The sequence below is a fragment of the Perca flavescens genome, chromosome 6 (genome assembly GCF_004354835.1).
Source record: "Perca flavescens isolate YP-PL-M2 chromosome 6, PFLA_1.0, whole genome shotgun sequence".
Lineage (NCBI taxonomy): Eukaryota > Metazoa > Chordata > Actinopteri > Perciformes > Percidae > Perca > Perca flavescens.
Window position 1 is genome coordinate 34933961 of NC_041336.1, and position 21193 is coordinate 34955153.

General features: G+C 38.8%; 1 long non-coding RNA gene across 1 annotated transcript; it reads left to right on the forward strand.

Annotated features, from left to right (window-relative positions):
- The first annotated feature begins 18434 nt into the window (after positions 1-18434).
- On the forward strand, positions 18435-19486 carry LOC114557927 (uncharacterized). Its single transcript, XR_003692865.1, has 2 exons — positions 18435-18520; positions 19399-19486. It is a non-coding gene; the product is annotated as an uncharacterized LOC114557927 (long non-coding RNA).
- Positions 19487-21193: the final 1707 nt, after the last annotated feature.

The following is a 21193-nucleotide window of genomic DNA, read 5'->3' on the forward strand; positions in this document are numbered from 1 at the left end:
AAACATTTACCTCTTCTGAAGAGTCCAAGAGTTTTAATCCTCCGCGGACTCCTTGGTTACAAGCAATTGTGTGTCATTACCTAGAGAATTCCTCATGGGGTAGACAGAAACTATGCTCTATAACTTTAAAATGTATCTGGAGCTTGAGTACTTAAGCTCAAACCTGCAGAAATTGTCTTATCTAAAGTTACTTGGTTAGTTTTTAATCTATGAACTCACTCAACATCCTCATTCCCTAAACATCCACAACATTGCCTTTGCTAAAGCCACCAGACTCCATGTAAATAAACAGTAATTTTAGCATCATAAAATACACTTCAAAGTCAACAGAAACTAAATAAAACTTTTAAAAGCAGTTTAGGTCGTCTTTCTTCTTTTCCAACAATCACAGCTCTAGTTTTCGTTGAAATTAGGTCTATCAAACGATTAATTTTTTTAATCGCAATTAATCGCAAAATTTCTATAGTTAATTGCATGTTTTATCACATGAATAAAATTGTATTATTTTGCATTTCAGAACTGTTTTTAAGTAAATATTAACAATGGAAAGCAATTCTTACCAGTGTATCTTGATTGGGAATCAAATGAATGCAAAGAAAGTTACTTTATGAACATGACTTTAAGATTTGTAATAGTTTATTATTTATTTACTGTAAACAAAAGAAATGTGTGAATCTATCATTATTGCACAATTCCTCCAATAACCTAACCTAACTGAGATGTACTACTACTTGTTGGCCGGCTTTAGGTGACTACCTCATGAAGCTCATTGAGAGAACACCAAGGGTTTGCAGCGCTATCAAAAAAGCAAAAGGTGGCTACTTTGAGGAATCTAAAATATAAGACATGTTTTCAGTTATTTTCAGAAGTGAAACACTTTTTTGTTAAGTACATAATTCCATGTGTTCATTCATAGTTGTGATGCCTTCAGTGAGAATCTACAATGTAAATAGTCATGAAAATAAAGAAAACACATTGAATGAGAAGGTGTGTCCAAACTTTTGGCCTGTACTGTATGTACATGTGAAAATAAAAAGTCTGACAAAGGGAATATCATCAGTTTCGCAGGTATTTGGACGTAAACATAAGTACGGGACAAAGTTTGACCTAATGATGGCACTAAATGAAAATTGTAATGCATGGTAACCCATCCATCTGTCACCGAGATTCACTGTAGTTACTGTATATAGTGATCTAGGCTATGGTCTGGCTAAAGTCATTACAACACTTTCAAAGTCTAAACCCCCACTTGTGGCCCCTGGAGACCACAATCTTACTTACAATACACAATGAAACAATTAATAAACCTTAACAGTGGTGGAGCCAAAAAGTGTTTTGCACCATGAGGGTGGTGCTTGAGGAAAAGTCTGGGGATCAACACAATAATTAGGATTCATCCTCTGGGCAAAATATGTGTGTGCAAAATTCCATGGCAATCCATCAAACTGACATTGCCATCCTTAGAGCCACGCTGATGGCATGGCTTAAAAGGATCAAAGGAAAAAAGGGAAGAAATAGAAGATTTGATTTGATTTTATTAGGATCCCCATTAGCTGATGCAAAACATCAGCTACTCTTCCTGGGGTCCACACAGAACATAAAACTCCATTTTCAGACAAAAACAAACAAACTACAAATGAAAAGATAAACAAAACAAAATTTAAAAACAAGATAACTAATATTTGTCTCCTTGCAGATATACACATTTCTTTCTCTGTATATAAATAGTAATATAAGATCTCATAATGAATACACAAATGCAGAACATAAAAATTTCAATTTTATAACATCTTTGTTTACATTTCAATCTTCCTATACATAAACTAAATACAAAAAATTATGGTTACAGTCTTCTGGCCCTTAAATGATCCTTTACTTGTTTTTTAAAACTTGATATATTAGACACTTTGGTAATCTCAGCTGGAAGGGAGTTCCAAGCAACCATTCCTCGATACAATACTGTATGTTGCATTGATTTTGTTCGGGCTCTTGGGACTTTAAAAAGACCTCGAGTGGAATGTCTAGTAGAGTAATTATGTGTGTTAGAGCTAAATGAAAGTTTCCTATACAAACAATCAGGTATTTTTAATTCATTCATATTTCTAACAAAAACCAGGAGTGAAGCTAAAAGTCTCTCCTCAACTTTCAACCAAGAGAGTTTAACATGCATGTTGTTTACATTAGACTTAATTGGACATTGAAGGGCAAGACGAGCTGCTCTGTTCTGAACCAGCTGCAACTTTCCTAGATCTTTCTTTGCAGCAGTTGACCATATCATTGGGCAGTAGTCAAGATGTGATAACACTAGAGTGTGCAGGACTTGTTTGGTTAGGCGTGGTGTTAAGAAAGCAGAGCATCTTTTTATAACAGAAATATTCCTCCCCATCTTTGCAACAAGAGAATCTATATGTCTTGTCCACAATAGTTTACAATCTAAGAGAACACCAAGAAGCTTTGTTTCCTCTACTTGTTCAACAACTACATTATTTAACATCAAATTCAACTGAGGCCTAGAGCTCAAGGAATGATTTGTACCAAATACAATGCCTTTAGTCTTTGACATATTTAGGAATAGTCTATTGTTGATTACCCATTCTAGTGCTATCTGCAACTCTTTGTTAAGTGTTGCACTTATTTCATTAATAGTAGGTGCACACATATATATTGTTGTATCATCTGCATACATGGACACATAAGCTTTTTTTTTTAAAAGCAAGAGGAAGATCATTAATAAAAATTGAAAATAATAAAGGGCCGAGCGAACTTCCTTGTGGAATTCCACAATCTAAATGATTTGTGTCAGAAAAACTTCCATTAAAAAAAACTCTTTGTGTTCTATGGGATACATAGTTTCCTATCCATGATAATGCAGATGGTGCAAAACCATAACATTCAAGTTTTTCCAATAATAATTTGTGATCAATGACATCAAAGGCAGCACTAAAATCTAACATCACAGCTCCCACAGTATTCCTCTGATCAATTTCCCTTAACCAATCATCCGTCATTTGTGTTAGTGCAGTGCATGTTGAGTGACCTACCCTATAAGCGTGCTGATACTTGCTTGTCAAATTGTTAACAGAGAAATAGCTCTGTATTTGGTCAAATACAATTTTTTCCAGTAGTTTGCTAAGAACAGGCAACAAACTAATAGGTCGGCTATTCGTGCAGGTGAAGGCAGCCCTAGCTTGCTTGGGCAAAGGTATAACTTTAGCTTCTTTCCAAATTCGAGGAAAAACATTACTTACAAGGCTTAAATTGAAAATGTGACATATAGGCATGGCAACTTGGTCAGCAACCATCCTCAGTAACTTTCCATCCAAGTTGTCAATACCAGGTGGTTTTTCATTATTGATGGACTGCAATATTTTCTCCACCTGTTCTACTGTCACTTTACACAATACAAAAGTGCAGGTCTTGTCTTTCATTATTCGGTCTGTTATACGTGAATTTGATGGATTACAACTTATTGTTGGTATTTCTTGCCGTAGTTTATACACTTTGTCAATAAAATGATCATTAAAATAATTAGCAATTTCAAAAGGTTTAGTAATAAAAGACCCATCCACCTCAATGAAAGATGGAGTTGAATTACTCTTTCTGCCCATGATGTCATTTAAGGCACTCCAGAGTTTTTACCATCATACTTTACATTATTTATTTTACTTTCATAATACAATTTCTTTTTTTTTTGTTCATTTTAGTCACATAATTCCGTATTTTACAATATGTTTGCCAATCAGATGTACATCCAGACCTGTTTGCCACTCGTTTTGCCTCATCTCTCTCAGCCATGGATTTTTTCAAGTCCTCATCAATCCAAAGGGCACTAACAGTTCTAACAGTCATTTTTCTTCACCGGTGCATGCTTATCAATAACTTGACTCAACAGTTTCATGAATACTTCAACTGCAGCATCTGGGTCCGTCATCTTACTCACATCAGACCAACAGATCTTTTTAACATCATCCATAAGACTCACAGCAGAATTGCTTATATGATCTCTTAAACACTATTTTAGGCCCTGCCTTTGGAACTTTGACTTTCCTAGATATTGCTACTAAATTATGATCACTAAATCCTATGGGAACCGATACAGTTTTTGAGCATAATTCTGCAGCATTGGTATAAATGTGATCAATGCATGTGGATGATAGACTTCTTGTGTTTTCCTTGAATACTCTGGTCGGTTGTTTAATGAGCTGAACCAGATTACAGGTGCTAGTTACATTTAAAGTTTTCTTTTTAGTGGGCAGCTTGATGAAAATAAATTAATATTCAGGTCTCCCAGGAGATAAATTTCATTATTCAAATCACATACTCTTTCAATATTTTCACACAAATTATCCAAATACTGACTCTTGGAACTTGGTGGCCTATAACAACATCCCACCAGCATAGGTTTTAAATGAGGCAGGTGAACCTGCAGCCACAATATTTCTACTACATTTGACATTAAGTCCTCTCTGAGTTTAACAGGAATGTGACTCTGAATATATATCGCTACTCCTCCCCCATAGGTGTCCCGGTCTCTTCTATAAATGTTATATCCATGTATTTCTACTACAGCATCATCAAATGAGTCGTCTAGATGGGTCTCAGAAATGGCCATAATATGAATGTTGTCTGATTTTAACAAATTATCCATGTCCTGAATTTTATTTCTAAGGCTACATATATTGAGATGGGCTATTTTTAGCCCTTTCCTAGGAAGTTTATAAGATGTCGACATTACATAGATAAAAACACACAAAACAAAAAGCAATGATATTCATGATTCAGTCACATGTAGTCAATGGTGTATACTTATGTGTGTATGTGTATGTGTGTGCATGCAGTGTAAAGTTAAGAGTTAAGAACCCACAGGCTTGGCTCTTTTTAATATCTCAGCCTTTTGTGAGGGAGGATGTACAATGAGTCTGTCATAGCGGATGTATGCGATGTTCCCTTTACCTCTTTCAACCTTCATGGCAGGGATCAGATCTTTCCGCTTCTGGCGTACGGCCTCCGTGTAGTCTTCATTTAGGAAGATGTTAGTTCCTTTTAGTTTATGTCCTCTATTCAGAATGGCCATCTTGTCCTTAAGTCTTAAGAATTTCACCACTATAGCCCTGGGTTTGTCACCTGAATTGGTTCCCATCCTGTGGGCTCGTTCCACCTCTATCCTCTTTTCATCCATCTGTAACTTTACCGCAATCATCTCCCGAACCTTTTCCTCAGATTCCTCCCAGCTCTCACGTGGGGACTCAGGAATGCCTTCTATAACTATATTGTTCCGTTTTGATTGGCCCTCAAGGTAGTCTGCTTTTCCAGTCATTGTTAGGGCTGATTCACACACTGTAGTGATGTCTGCTCGTGCGTCCTTGTTTTCCTTCTTTAACTCCCTGCAGGTGTCATGTAGGTCTTCCACTTCTTTTTGTGAAAACTGCAAACTGATCTTAAGGTCATGGACGTCTTTAATCATATCATCCATTCTCTTGTTAGTAGAATCAACCAAGATTTGGACGAAGCACTTGAAGTTGTTTTCTTGCTGTGTAAGCAACTGCATGTATACATCTTGTTGTTGTTTTAAAAGATCGCGTACCTGTGATAGACTTACACCGTCCTCTCCTTTCGGTTTAGGTGTCATGATGAACGTGAGGGATTTTTTCTTTTCGCCTGCCTCAATTTTCTTATTGACAGACCAACTAGATTATTGCTATCGCGACACCTAACAGCTAGTTAATGGAACGAAGGGAGGCCTTACAAACAGCAGAAACTGCAGTCTGGTGTCTGTCCGTTGCAGGTCCTTGGGCCTGACAGGTCCGACTCCGGTCCCCCAGAAGAGGCTGCTTTAAGGTGGTGCAAAGAGGCCATTGGCCTCCTCTCCTTTCTTTTACTAAATTATAAAAACTGGCTGTTCCACAGCAAACGCTTCTTTTAAATACATTCAAGAAAAGCGACCATATTTTCCTTTAATTGGGAATAAACCACTAGTGTCCTTTGCAGCTCTGTGTCCCACAATCCAATTCATGCTCTTTACTTATTCCCTCTGCCCATTCAGCACCTCAGTCTGCTGGTTGACCCACTACAATCTGTCAGCACCCAGACTGGTGCTGAGACAACAACAGGAAAAGAAGTGTGCTACACTTGCGCGACAATTGCTGTGGGCAAATACGGTAACCTTGAGATGGATGTTTCGCTCTCTCATGTACTGTATTTCCCAGTTTCCCAGTTTTTCTCACCTTTGGTGACCGTTCAAAGGTTTTTCTACAATATATAATTTTGCCTTTTATCTTTGTGCACAAAGCTGTTATTATAAAAGTGGAACATTTGTTTTAGCACTAGCCATATTATGATTCCCCTGCATGTCTCCAGAGCCAGGTGGCCCTTTCACTACTCCTTTTGTGGCTAACTTTGCATCAGGCTCTACTACCCCGCTGTGAATAACAAGCACAGCCTCTGTAGGCCGAGGGGAAGGACCTGGCGATGACATCTCATTTGGGGGAGAGGTGCAGGTTCAGCCCATTAGCTTCAGTCCTCTGAAAGCTACACCATCTTAGGCTGTGTCTTTCAAAAGTCCCTGAAATAGGACACAGCTTAGGACTCACCCTAAGTAACCCAAACTCACCCTGATATGCTCTGCCTGACTTACACCGACAAACCCACAAAGTATCAAATCAATCCCATATAGTAGATCTTGTTCAGAGGAAAAGCATTGCTGCACTGACCTCTACTGATTGAATGGTATAAAAAATGGTACATGCCTCTTTGCACTCAAGTGAATGTGCAGGTGTGGCTGTTTTCTTTTATACTATACAGATGTGTGGATATAACGTTAAAAAAGCTTAAGTAATCAACATTTCTACATCAACATTGGATGAAATGAGTATTTGTAGTTGTAGTTTTGCTTGCAGAAGTATCATCATCAGTCCAGTTCCCCTTAGCTAGCTGGTTTTTTTAACCTCATTTCCAGCAGCAGGCAGCTGTGATAAAGACACAGTACACTACCTGCTCAGCACCAAACAGCAGGCAGACACACTTGGAGACTAGCTGGTGAACATAGTGGAGCATTTAGCAACTAAAGAGCAAGATATTTTCCACAAGAGTTGGTGGAATCCAGTCTATATCGACAACGTTTCATCTACGTGATGGCTCCGGTGCAGCTGGAAAATCCGCCAGATGACCCTCATTTTTGGCCAGTTGTCCCTAACCTTCCGCTTTGTTTGTGTTGGCTTTTTAAACTCTGGTGGATTTATGAGGACTATGGTTAACTGCTCCTATCTCTGCAGGGTAAATCCAGACAGCTAGCTAGACTATCTGTCCAATCTGAGTTTTCTGTTGCACGATTAAAACAACTTTTAAAAGTACACACGTTCCACCAAAAAAAGTTCCTTCCCAAGGCTATTTTGCAGAGGCACCGTTATTGCCCAATTGACAATTTTGATTGGTTTAAAGAAATGCCAATAAATCAGAGCATGTTTTCTCCTATCCCAGAATGCTGTGTGGACTAGCCAGACCTTTCTCCGCAGCGCTGTGGAACGTCTGGCAATGCAAGACTAGTGGAGTCCAAACCAGCTAAAAGGAGAATGAATATTGGAATATTGAATGCTAATTTTGCTCTTTGTTTGCTAGATGTACATAGGCAAATGTGTGCTGACACCCCAGTTATCCAAATGAAGTGCACTTCAGCTTGATTCTGAATATGTAAACATCAAATTGTGGCAACCACAAACGCACGTTTCCAGGATAAATTGTAGCAGTGTCAGTAAGTCACAGCAGAGGTATCAGGTGGTCAGACACACGAATCTTGAAAAACTAAGTTATTGCTGCTTGAATGTGCCCAGGTGAGATCTAGTGTCTGGTTTTAAACCCGTTCCACAACATGAAATTAGATCAAACAATGTTCTTGTTTGACATGCAGGGCTGCACAATGCATTGTGGAGATTTGGAAGGTGTTTTTGTTGAGCAATCTGCAAGTCTCTGCAAACTACATTCACCCATTACGTGATTTGTACATTTTTGCAGGTATAATTCCTGAGTTGGTCTGATGAACAACTGACCACACCCAACAGCAGCTGACTTGACATGAAAGTATATAGTGTCTTATACTGTCTGACTTGACATTAAAGTAGGGCTGGGCGATATGGAGAAAATCAAATATCACAATATTGTTGACTAAATACCTCTATCGCTACAATGTAGGGTTGACTATTGGTGCTTTTACAAAATATTTACACAATGAGATTTGTGATAAATAATCATCAGTAATGTGGATATAATGACTAAGTGGGTAAAGGCAAATAATAGAACAGCGAGAACGGTCTGGTAAGTTCCCGAAAATTACTGTACTGTAATGCAGCCTGATGTCATTTTAAAACCAGGAAAAGACAAAACTTATGTCATATTACGATTTTACGACATCCAAAATCGTTGATATCTAGTCTCATGTCACAATATCGATTTACATTGATATATTGCGCAGCCCTACATTAAAGTATAGCGCATAGATGCTCCAACACAGTGTGTAAGCACATGCATTCACTGCAAGTTGGTAGCAGAATAACTAGGTGCAGTTGTTCTAACTCTTATGCTGTTACTATTCTGCTGTGTAATTGCAAAGCCGTTGTGCTGTACATCATTTGACAGCAGATGTTATCCACAAGCGGTAGGAACAGCAGAAGTAACACATTTACCATTCGTGCTCACGACCACAAAGTCCTGTGAGCTGGATTTTTGATTTGTACTTGTCCTCTCACAATGCAAGCACAGTGCCACAGTTAAAAAACAACATGCATTATGTACCACAGATGATAGTTAGTATTAACACATGCAAATGGTTTGAAACCTTACTTAACACTTTTCAACATTACATATATTATTTATTTCAAGCTAAGGCTTTACTAGTCTAAATTGAAACCAAACCTGCAGACACCAGCTGTGCAGTGAACACAGCACTTCCCCTTTCTTCGCAAATAGAGAGTAAGCATGGCTCTACCTCTGGTCAAAATAACAAATGCAGCTTTTAATCCTGCACACACAAGACAGAGAGGAGTCAACCACAGGGGCCCAGCAGCTCTTTCATACGAAGCAGAACGATCCGCATACACTTAAGCTGTAGCTGCAGGCACATTTAGAAACGGCTGTTACAGACAAACTTGCTGTTTTTATTATCAACTAAGAGGTAAGTTGTGAAATGATACAACCGGTATACTGTAGTTACACTCATTGTAACTACAGTATACAATGAGAGTGTTATGTTTTCCTCAAGATATTGTGCGGAATACTGCTGCTGTTAAATATTTTGTTGACCTAGTTGTTGCTTTTGCATGAATGTTAACATAATGTTTTATTGTCTGCATCTTAAAAATTGTAATTAAATGTGTAGGTCTCCCTGTGTAGTGGAAGTTTTTTTAATTTATTTTTTTAAAGTGGACCCTTTTGCAGTTTTTCCATCATTTTGTATTTAATTATGATGTTCAAATACTTCAATTTGGTGACGTTTTATGCACTACTTTGTGCTGGATCTTAACGAGCATACTTTTTGATGCACCGGAATTATTTACTACAATGTTGGCAAATTGCTTACCAAGATCATATACCACCTATTTTAGTCCAAATGCACGCACGCATCAAACATTTTGTTATGAGTGCATAAAGTTAGTTGGGTAGACTGTTGATACATTAGACGTTAGATTGTTACATGCCAGATAACACATTCACAAAAGTGGTGCTTTTAACAAGATTAGGGCTTCGGTTTGGTTTAGATCATATTTATTTGAGAGGGATTAAAATCATTGGTTGTCGTTATTTTTAGGGATGTCCCGATCAGCTTTTTTGACTCCCGATCCAATCCTGATCTTTTAAATATTAAATATCTGCCGATACCGAGTCCCGATCCGATACTTGTAGTTGCTCAGATAATAGAGCAGCTGTTTGTTTTGTTTTTTTACAAAAATAACTAAGTAAACAAAGTAACTAAAATATGTGTTAAGCTTATGTAGCAGCAGGGGCGTCAGACTGGGGGTAAAACCAATACTGATTACCAGGGCCCAAGGGGAGAGAGGGCCCTTGAAAAGTCTGGAATACATTTTATTTCACCTGCATATTTTAATTTCCTAATTACATTTCATAATGCATGTCAGATGGAATGTAAAGTTAGTGTATTGGCTGAATAACTTGATTGATTGACTAACTACATTTTGTATACAAAAAAAGTAAGGTCTCGCCCATCCCTTGCTAATGTCCATCTGTACGCATTTTGTTTACGTTAGATCAGTTGAGCATCTGGTGGAGCGCAAACTTCTGCTGTAGAAATGTCTCTCAAAGAAAGTCAAATCATACTACCAAAAAAGAAAGGAAAAACAGGAAGAGAGAAAACAAAAGGAGGGGAAACAATTAGTAACTGACTTCTTTTCAATGAAAGGTGAGCACAAACTAGAAAACGAAATCCATGTTGCTAAACTGCTTAAATATCTCCGTGAAAGTGTTAGTGCTAAAAACAGACTGAGACAACCCATATAAAGAGCAGAACATACACTTTCAAATGATAATTTGGTTATACATGTAATCTGAGGTAAAGGCTAAATAAATAAACTACACTAGCAATGCTGTTTGCATACAACACACCATTGTAATAGCCTAATTTAAAACCTGTTTAATTTTAAATGAATAGAAACTGTCACACCAAGGAGTGGAGTAGCAACAGACCCTTCATCCTCCTCTTTGGATTTGAGATAAGGTGAGCTTATATCAAACCACGTTTAGCCATTTTGACTGAAAGGTGTTAAGTAACACTAACATGTTAGTGTGTTTTATTAGGTTACAATTAGGATAAGGGGTTAATATCAAATGTATCCTTCATAGAGAAAGATGATAGAGAACATCTGATTGAGGATGATGGGAGTGAAGACAGCAGGTAGCTCTGAGCACAGTGTGGAAATGAGAGATGAGGAACTGGAAAGTAGGCAGAGCAGTGCAGACCAGTTTTTGCCAGAGGATCAAGGACTTTGGCCAGATAAATTAACAGATGATCAGAGAGACACCATAGTATGCAGGCTGGCAAGTAAAGGTACAGAGAAAACAAACAAAATGTAGTAGTAACCACAGTAAAGTAGGCTAGAGAATGTTGAGAAAGGTTTGAAATGTGTGTTATCAGGCTACTCTAAGCATTACAGTTAAAAGTTATTACCCTATAAACATCTAGGCCTCCAGATTCATGTGTACATTGAATTGAATTTCTGAATTGTCTTTTTGTAATAGATCACCTGGACATGGCACACGGCAAAGAGATGCGGCTCTGGTTTTGTTTTACGTTGGTGTTGTCAGTCGTTCTGACCTCAGCTCTGAAGACCCTTGACTCGGACAAAGAGCTGCAGGACAGCGGGTTCGGTCAACCACCGCCTCGCCACGGCCTCAAGTTGCTGGTGTGGTACATTCAGGACTGCCTGGATAACAACATGGTGGCTCTGTGTGATCCCACTCGAGGAGAGTACGGATTTCATGCGTTTCGGAACCGAGGGCCCAGGCGTCTGCTTCCAGTGATAAAGGACAAAAGGCAATACAGCTACTACACCATTGGAAACCTCCACGCTCCTCATGCCGAGGACCTGCCCTATGAAGTCAAGAAGTACTACAACCGCAGTGACCCTGAAAGCAACAAGGACAGAGTTTTGGTGAAATACAACAGAAACAACAAACACATCGAAAACATCTACGCATCTGCACATTATAAGCCCAAAGAGACGTACATAATTGGCCCCAATCTTCTTGCCTCTCTTCGAAAGCCAACAGCCCACATTAGCATAGAAATGTGATGCACTTCTGATGATAAATCGTTCTGTGGCAAGTTTAATAGCTCTGTGATTCTTTAAAAAAAAAAAAAGTGATGGAATTACAAACAATCTTGATTGACATATTTGGCTGCTGCTTTTCTTTGTAGTGCCAGACTGCTTTGATGAGCTTTTTTAAGGCTTGAATATGAGTCAGGAAAATAAACCTGCACAGCCCTCCTGCTTGTAGAATCTACAGTGAATGCTTTGGAGAAAGGTTCTTTGACTAATAAAAAACAAATGTTCAAATGTGCTGCTCTAGAATATTTTTTCTTCTATACATTTGTGTGTGTGTGTGTGTGTGTGTGTGTGTGTGTGTGTGTGTGTGTGTGTGCGGGTGCGCATGTGTCACATCAAATTGCTGAGGTCTGGGAACACAGCGGCATCATATCAATTAAGAGTGTACGATATAGCAACTCAGTATCGTTTTTGCAAATCACGTTGTGCAATATCAGTATAGAAAATGGGTAGCACTTTATAATAACTATCCATAATTCATCATTTATTAAGCATTAGTTAACTATTAGTTAATGGTTTGTTCATTATTACTTATTAATAGTTCATACATAGTTCATCATGAGTAAAGTATTTGTTCACACAAATATAAATGGTTTGTTCATAGTAAATAAGCCAATTAGTTAATGGTTTGTTCATCATTATTAATTAATTGTTCTTACATACTTCATCATCAGTAAAGCATTTATTCACATAGTTATAAATGGTTTGTTCATAGTAAATAAGCCTATCTTGAAAAATATGTTTGTAAGTACATGATTTATACTTAACAAATAATGAAACAACCATTTGGTAATGAAATAATTTTCCCATTATAAACCAGTTACTAACTATTGCTAAATGCTTTGTTCATCATTTGTAAAGCACTGCTCCTATGTTAATTCTCATGAATGAAGCATTTGTATACACACTCATAAATGGTTTGTTCATAGTAAATAAGGCTCTCGGAAGTTATGTTCATAAATAGAAGTTTGACACTTTCTAAGTATTGCAAAAACCATTAGTAAATTAAATAATTTTCCCTTTATAAACTATCTACAAACTACTAGTAATTTATTTGTTTATCATTTGTAAAGTACACATTAATTACATTCATTCTAATCAGTAAAGCATTTTAAATACAGTTAGTAAATGGTTGGTCCATAGTAAGTCAGCCCATGTAAAAGGTTTATCAGTATATTTTGTCATAATTCCTACATGATGCATTAACCATTTGTAAATTAAGTAATGTTACCATTATCAACTAGGTACTCAGGAACGTAAACGGTTGTTTATAACTAGGAAGTTAATGATTAACTGACTATCTAGACCTACATTTGTTCATGTCTTAAATAAAATGTTATGATTTAGAAAAAGGCCTAAATTAATAGCTGGGGTGTTAACACATCTGTTACAAATACTTACCAATAATGTAATCCATGATTAACTCATGAGTTACTACTGGTTAGTTAAGTATACTGTGTGAGCCCATCTAAAGTGAGTAATTTCTATGCTTTACAAACCATTTATAAATGAGTTCCAAAGGCTAACAGAACCTGGACACACACATGTATTGTTCTATTTGGACATGCCTTCAGAAATATGCCTACGGATAGTTAGTGTAAATACATCTTTAACAAGCACTTACCAACACATCAATCCATGATTAACTCATGAGTTACTACTGGTTAGTTAAGTATACTGTGTGAGCCCATCTAAAGTGAGCACTTTCTATGCTTTACAAAGCATTTATAAATGAGTTGCAAAGGCTAGCAGATACAACAGAAACACAAGTAAAAAAAAGTATTTGTAACCCTTATTACGATGTTGTAAGAATGTACATTTATGAAATAGCTCGTAGTAGTGTTATGTAGTTGATATCAATGTGAATTTGGACCAGAACCAGAAGAAAACTAGATTGTTAAGAGCCAGAGAATTGATTATCAATAAAGAGACTAGGAAACCAGGATAAAGTTTGAGAAGTGTCTTAATATACACAGAAACATGGCATACACATAAACAGATAAAACACAGGTATGAAAAATAACAACTAAAATTAAAGCTGCGAGCAGCGATGGTCGGGCCCTCGCGCCTCTGCGCGCGTCTGGGTTACCGGCGGACGCCGCTCCTTGCGACCGCGCATTTGCGCAGATGCCGCGAATCGTCAACAATGAAAAGGGAACTTCCCGACGAGTACAACGATAGATCACACAAGACTCTACGTCATACGGTTCATTAGCTGTGAAAAGGGGCGTGGCAAAAGCGTAGGGGGCGGGTCAAACCATCACCAATTAAAAAGGAAGTCTGTGCTGAGTTCAATGATACCTCACACAAGACTCTACCTTAAACGGTTCAATTTGTATAAAAGGGGGCGTGGCCTGAGTAAGTGGGCGTGGTCATATTATAGGGGGCGGCTCAGTATCACACGTAGACCACACATTCTGAGTTTCATGCAAATCGGATGATGTTTGTCATATAAGGCAGATTTCCTGTTGCCAGCGGGGGGCGCTATGACCAAAAGTCAATTTTGGCCTGTAGGTGTCCTCAGGCCTGGATCCTTGTCAATTGTGAGAAATTTCGGGCAGACACGACAACGTACACTCAAGTTACAACAACTTCTTTGTTCATCGCTGAACACGTCACACGGTTCATCAGCTGTGAAAGGGGGCGTGGCTAAAGCATAGGGGGCGGGCCAAACCAACACCAATTAAAAAGGAACTCTCTGCTGAGTTCATTGATACCTCACACAAAGGTCAACCTTATGACCAAAAGTCAATTTTGGCCTGTAGGTGTCCTCAGGCCTGGACCCTTGTGATTCGTACACTCAAGTTGCCTGTTTAGGCAAGAAAGAAAAATATCACCATCGAGCCATCGAGCAGCGATGGACGGGCCCTCGCGCCTCTGCGGACGCCGCTCCTTGCGACCGTGCATTCGCACGGCACTCAGACGCCGCGAATCGTCAACAATGAAAAGGGAACTCCCCGCCGAGTTCAACAATAGCTCACACAAGACTCTACGTCATACGGTTCATTAGCTGTGAAAGGGGGCGTGGCTAAAGCGTAGGGGGCGGGTCCAACCATCACCAATTAAAAATAAAGCCTCTGCTGAGATGAATGATACCTCACACAAGACTCTACCTTAAATGGGTCAGCATGTATGAAAGGGGGCGTGGCTTAAACATAGGGGGCGGGTCAAACCATCACCAATGAAGAAGGATGTCTCTGCTGAGTTCAATGATACCTCACACAAGGGTATACCTTAAACGGTTCAAATGTTATGAAAGGAGGCGTGGCTTATGTATAGGGGGCGGGCCAAACCATCACCAATAAAGAAGGAACTACCAAACAATTGTGAGAAATTTCGGGCAGATACGACAACGTACACTCAAGTTACAACTTCTTTGTTCATTTCTAAACACTCAAAATGGCCGCCACGCCACGCCCACACCGTCTGACAAAAAGTTTTTCTTTTAATAACTTTTCATCGTTAAGGTGTTGGGATGGTACAGACCAAGTTTGAAGTCCATCGGATGAAATTTGTAGGAGGAGTTCGTTAAAGTATAGCACCTTGACTTTTAGGCCTACTTCCTGTTGCCACTAGGGGGCGCTATGACTTTCAGTAAATATCGGCCTTTATTTGTCCTCAGGGTTGGACTCTTATGAATCCTGAAAAGTTTCGAGGTAATCGGAAAACGTACACTCGAGTTACACCCACTTCCTGTTTTGGCGGCAAAACGCACAAAATGGCCGCCCCGCCACGGCCACGCCCTATGACGAAAAGTTTTTCTTTTAACAACTTTTCATCTTTAACGTCTTAAGATGGCACAGACCGAGTTTGAAGTTGATCGGATGAAGTCTCTAGCAGGAGTTCGTTAAAGTACGACATGTGGAAATGGCCAAAATCGCACAAATTTCGAACTTTGAAATCAAAATGGCGGACTTCCTGTTGGGTTTAGGGTATGGCTCTATTAAGTGTTTTGTACATCTTGACATGTTACATATGTGTACCAAGTTTCGTGAGTCTACGTTAAACGCACTGCAGGGGCTACATTTTCTTGGGGGCGGGGCTTGAGCATAGGGGGCGGGTCAAACCATCACCAATGAAGAAAGAAGTCTATGCTGAGTTCAATGATACCTCACATAAGGGTATACCTTAAAAAGTTCAAATTGTATGAAAGAGGGCGGGGCTTAAGCCTAGGGGGCGGGTCAAACCATGACCAATTAAAAACAAAGTCTCTGCTGAGATCAATGACACCTCACACAAGACTCTACCTTAAACGGTTCAAATGTTATGAAAGGGGGCGTGGCCTGAGTAAGTGGGCGTGGCCATATTATAGGGGGCGGCTCAGTATCACACGTAGACCACACACTCTGAGTTTCATGCAAATCGGATGATGTTTGTCATATAAGGCAGATTTCCTGTTGCCAGCGGGGGGCGCTATGACCAAAAGTCAATTTTGGCCTGTAGGTGTCCTTAGGCCTGGACCCTTGTCAATTGTGAGAAATTTCGGGCCGACACGACAACGTACACTCAAGTTACAACAACTTCTTTGTTCATCGCTGAACACTCAAAATGGTTGCCACGCCACGTCCACACCGTCTGACGAAAAGTTTTTCTTTTAATAAATTTTCATCGTTAAGGTGTTGGGATGGTACAGACCAAGTTTGAAGTCCATCGGATGAAATCTCTAGGAGGAGTTCGTTAAAGTATAGCAACTTGACTTTTAGGCCTACTTCCTGTTGCCACTAGGGGGCGCTATGACTTTCAGTAAATATCGGCCTAGGGGGCGGGTCCAACCATCACCAATTAAAAATGAAGCCTCTGCTGAGATGAATGATACCTCACAAAAGACTCTACCTTAAATGGGTCAGCATGTATGAAAGGGGCGTGGCTTAAACATAGGGGGCGGGCCAAACCATCACCAATGAAGAAGGAAGTCTTTGCTGAGTTCAATGACACCTCACACAAGACTCTACCTTAAACGGTTCAAATTTTATGAAAGGGGGCGTGGCCTGAGTACGCACTGCAGGGTCTCAATTTTCTTAACTTTCTAGGGGGCGCTAGCGAGCCATTTTTGTGCGCCTATTCCCGAAACCCTTAAAATACGTAAATATTCAACAGACTTGATGCGACCGCCAAATTTGGTGAGTTTTTGAATATATTAAGCCCCTCAAAAAGCCAATTCATTTGACGGGAAAATAATAATAATTCCTTCAGTTTCAATAGGGCCTTCGCCGCTGTCGGCGCTCGGGCCCTAATAATAATTCCTTCAGTTTCAATTGGCCTTCTCCACGTCCTCCACCTTCTCCACCTGTAGATAAGGCCAAATCAGTTCTCTCAATTACTATACGCGTTTAACTTTACATATCTATCAAGATAACATTACGTGTATTTGTATGTGATATAGGCCTAATACTTTACCCTTGGTAGTATAGCATATGAATTTCCATGAACACAATTCGAAAATGCACGAGACATAAAGGCTTCTGCTATCGGTTGATAACTCAAACTTGCCGAGAACCTAGATACCCGTTTGATTACATGACTCAGGCACGGTTTTGGTCTTGTTCAGTAGTCTGGTGCACAGTCTCCTGGTGACAGCCTACCTATCACGTAACAAACATTTAACTTAACATAACTACTAAGATAACATGACGTGCATTTGTATGTGATATCCATCAATAATGTAATCTATTAATTTGTATGTACACAATCATCTAAGATGCACGAGAAATAAAGGCTTCTGCTATCGGTTGATAAGTCAAACTTGCCGAGAACCTTGACACCCGTTTGAATATAGATTTGTGCAGTAGCCTACCCTCGGTTACGGTCCTTACGGTCTGTTCAGTAGCCTGGTGCGTCTCCTTGTGACAGCCTAGCCTAGCTACCACGTAGCAACATTCACTTCTCTAACATTTAACTTAACATAACTACCAAAATAACATTCGTGTATTTGTATGTGATGTACTGTACTTCCCCATCGATAATGTGTGAATTGCCGTGAACACAATCCTCTAAGATGCACCAGAAACAAGGCTTGGTTAATAACTCAAACTTGCATAGAACCAAGACACCGCTTGATTACATTAGAGTTGAGCGGCCGGCCGGTTGCACGGTTACATTAGAGTCGAGCGGGCCGGCCGGTTGCACGGTTACATTAGAGTCGAGCGGGCCGGCCGGTTGCACGGTTACATTAGAGTCGAGAGGCCGGCCGGTTGCACGGTTACATTAGAGTCGAGCGGCCGGCCGGTTGCACGGTTACATTAGACTCGAGCGGGCAGGCCGGTTGCACGGTTACATTAGAGTCGAGCGGCCGGCCGGTTGCACGGTTACATTAGACTCGAGCAGCCGGCCGGTTGCACGGTTACATTCGGTCTCGTTCGGGTCTAGGCATTAGTAGCTCATTTCCTGATTGATTCTAGCACCACCACTCCAGTCCAGTGGAGGCGCTAATGAGCTAGATTACAACACACAAAGTAGCAGAAGAATACCAGCTACACAACGGCCAACCATTGACATATATATATATAATGCCAACGGCACGAATGAAGTAAAAGAAAAAAACAGGAGTGAGTCGATTCATTGACGTATGACACTCGATTCTCCCGGCTCAGTGACACGAGTCGGGTTAATTAACCGGCTCTTCGGTCAGTTCGTCAACACTACCCTTTAGGCGCTGCATCGTAACGTCGTATGAGCCTGTTGTTATTCACTCGGTAAGAGAAAAAGAACAACATTTAGTGAATTAAATCCTATCTAATACTGGCTATGCTTTGTTGTGAATAGAAGGAAAGAGAGCTGTGCCTGAATCCACTGTTGTCACGGAGTTAAAGGCAGTGAATTCCATTAAAATGGTGACTCATTCCTTAACACTAGGTTCGCTAGCATTCATGCTAATCGGTGCTAATCATGGATGTATTAACAGAACGTTGCTAATACTGTCTATTGCTAATAGTGCAAAGCTAACGGGTTAGCTAAGGTGCTGTATTCATATGCTAATAGGGTAATTAGCCACAAAAGGCTAGCGGAGTACTGCATATTGCCTGTGAAAAGGCTAATGATTCTATCTATTGGTTATGGAAAGTAATGTTGCTTTTCAACACTACTGCTAGCTGTGGGTATTTTGTTGAATGAATGTTGGTACAAGTTGTGTGTTTAATTGTTTAACTGGAGTTTATGGAGAAGTAACTCAAAGAGGCTAATTTTTAGTGTATTCTTTCTACTGTTACCTGTGCAGGGAGGGGTAAATAAGCATGCACGTCTTAATTTCTCTAAATTACAACACTGTAGCTTAAGTTAATAGTGGTAATGTTACTAATGTAGGTTCCATAAAACTTGAGTTAGAAATTTATTTTTTGTATAAAGGTTACCTATTAATATAAATGTACTTTTGATACCTGAAAGGGATTTATATACTTTTGATACTTAAGAGAAGAAATTTAAGAACGGTTGTACAACTGAATAGAGATTTAGATATTTCAGGGATATTTGTGGGTTAACTGAAATATCACCTCATTTTATTTTCATTGTAGCCTAAGCAATTGATTTTATTACTGAATAGTAATTGAGACAACTGATTTGGCCTTATCTACAGGTGGTGGAGGTGGAGATTAGAGAAGCGCTACGCACGGGAGTTCCGGTCCAGAGAGGGATATTGGATCACATTGATTCTTCAGATCCCAGAGTCTTCCAGGGGTTACAGATTCCCAGTTCAGTGGGCTGGGTGGCGAGCTACAGGATCAAAAATCAGAACTTATACGGATTGCCCTGGATTCCTTCTTCATGGTGGTAGGACAAACAGAAACCAAACTCATATGGGCCCCAACGTTGAACATCTCTGAACTCTTGTCATCAAAGAACAATTGAGCTCATAGAACTGAAAAGGGTTTATTTTATGAGCGAACTTTATTATTTTAGTTGTTATTTTTCATACTTGTGTTTTATCTGTATACGTGTATGCCATGTTTCTGTGTATATTAATACACTTCTCAAACTTTATCCTGTTTTCCTAAGTCTCTTTATTGATGTTCAATTCTCTGGCTCTTAATCTAGTTTTCTTCTGGTTCTGTTCCAAATTCACATTGATATCAACTACATAACACTACTACGAGCTATTTCATAAATGTTCATTCTTACAACATCGTAATAAGGGTTACAAATACTTTTTTTACTTGTGTTTCTGTTGTATCTGCTAGCCTTTGCAACTCATTTATAAATGCTTTGTAAAGCATAGCAAGTCCTCACTTTAGATGGGCTCACATCATGTAGTCAACTAATAAGTAGTAACTCATGAGTTAATCATGATGTGTTGATAAGTGCTTGTTAAAGATGCATTAACACACTAACTATCCGTAGGCATATTTCTGAAGGCATGTCCAAATAGAATACATGTGTGTCCAGGTTCTGTTAGCCTTTGGAACTCATTTATAAATGCTTTGTAAAGCATAGAAAGTGCTCACTTTAGATGGGCTCACACAGCACAGCTCACACTTAACTAACCAGTAGTAACTCATGAGTTAATCATGGATTACATTATTGCTAAGTATTTGTAACAGATGTGTTAACACCCCAGCTATTAGTTTAGGCCTTTTTCTAAATCATAACATTTTATTTAAGACATGAACAAATGTAGGTCTAGATAGTCTGTTAATCATTAACTTCCTAGTTTTAAACAACCTTTTACGTTCCTGAGTAAAATTACTTAATTTACAAATGGTTAATGCATCATGTAGGAATTATTAAAAAATATACTGATAAACCTTTTACATGGGCTTACTTACTATGGACCAACCATTTACTAACTGCATTTACAAATGCTTTACTGATTAGAATGAATGTAGAAACTATGCTTTACAAATGATAAACAAATAAATTACTACTAGTTTGTAGATAGTTTATAAAGGGAAAATTATTTAATTTACTAATGGTTTTTGCAATAATCTATTTATGAACATAACTTCCGAGAGCCTTATTTACTATAAACAAACCATTTATGAGTGTGTATACAAATGCTTCATTCATGAGAATTAACATAGGAGCAGTGCTTTACAAATGATGAACAAAGCATTTAGCAATAGTTAGTAACTGGTTTATAATGGGAAAATTATTTCATTTCCAAATGGTTGTTTCATTATTTGTTAAGTATAAATCATGTACTTACAAACATATTTTTCAAGATAGGCTTATTTACTATGAACAAACCATTTATAACTATGTGAATAAATGCTTTACTGATGATGAATTATGTAAGAACAATTAATAATGATGAACAAACCATTAACTAATAGGCTTATTTACTATGAACAAACCATTTATAATTGTGTGAACAAATACTTTACTCATGATGAACTATGTATGAACAATTAATAAGTAATAATGAACAAACCATT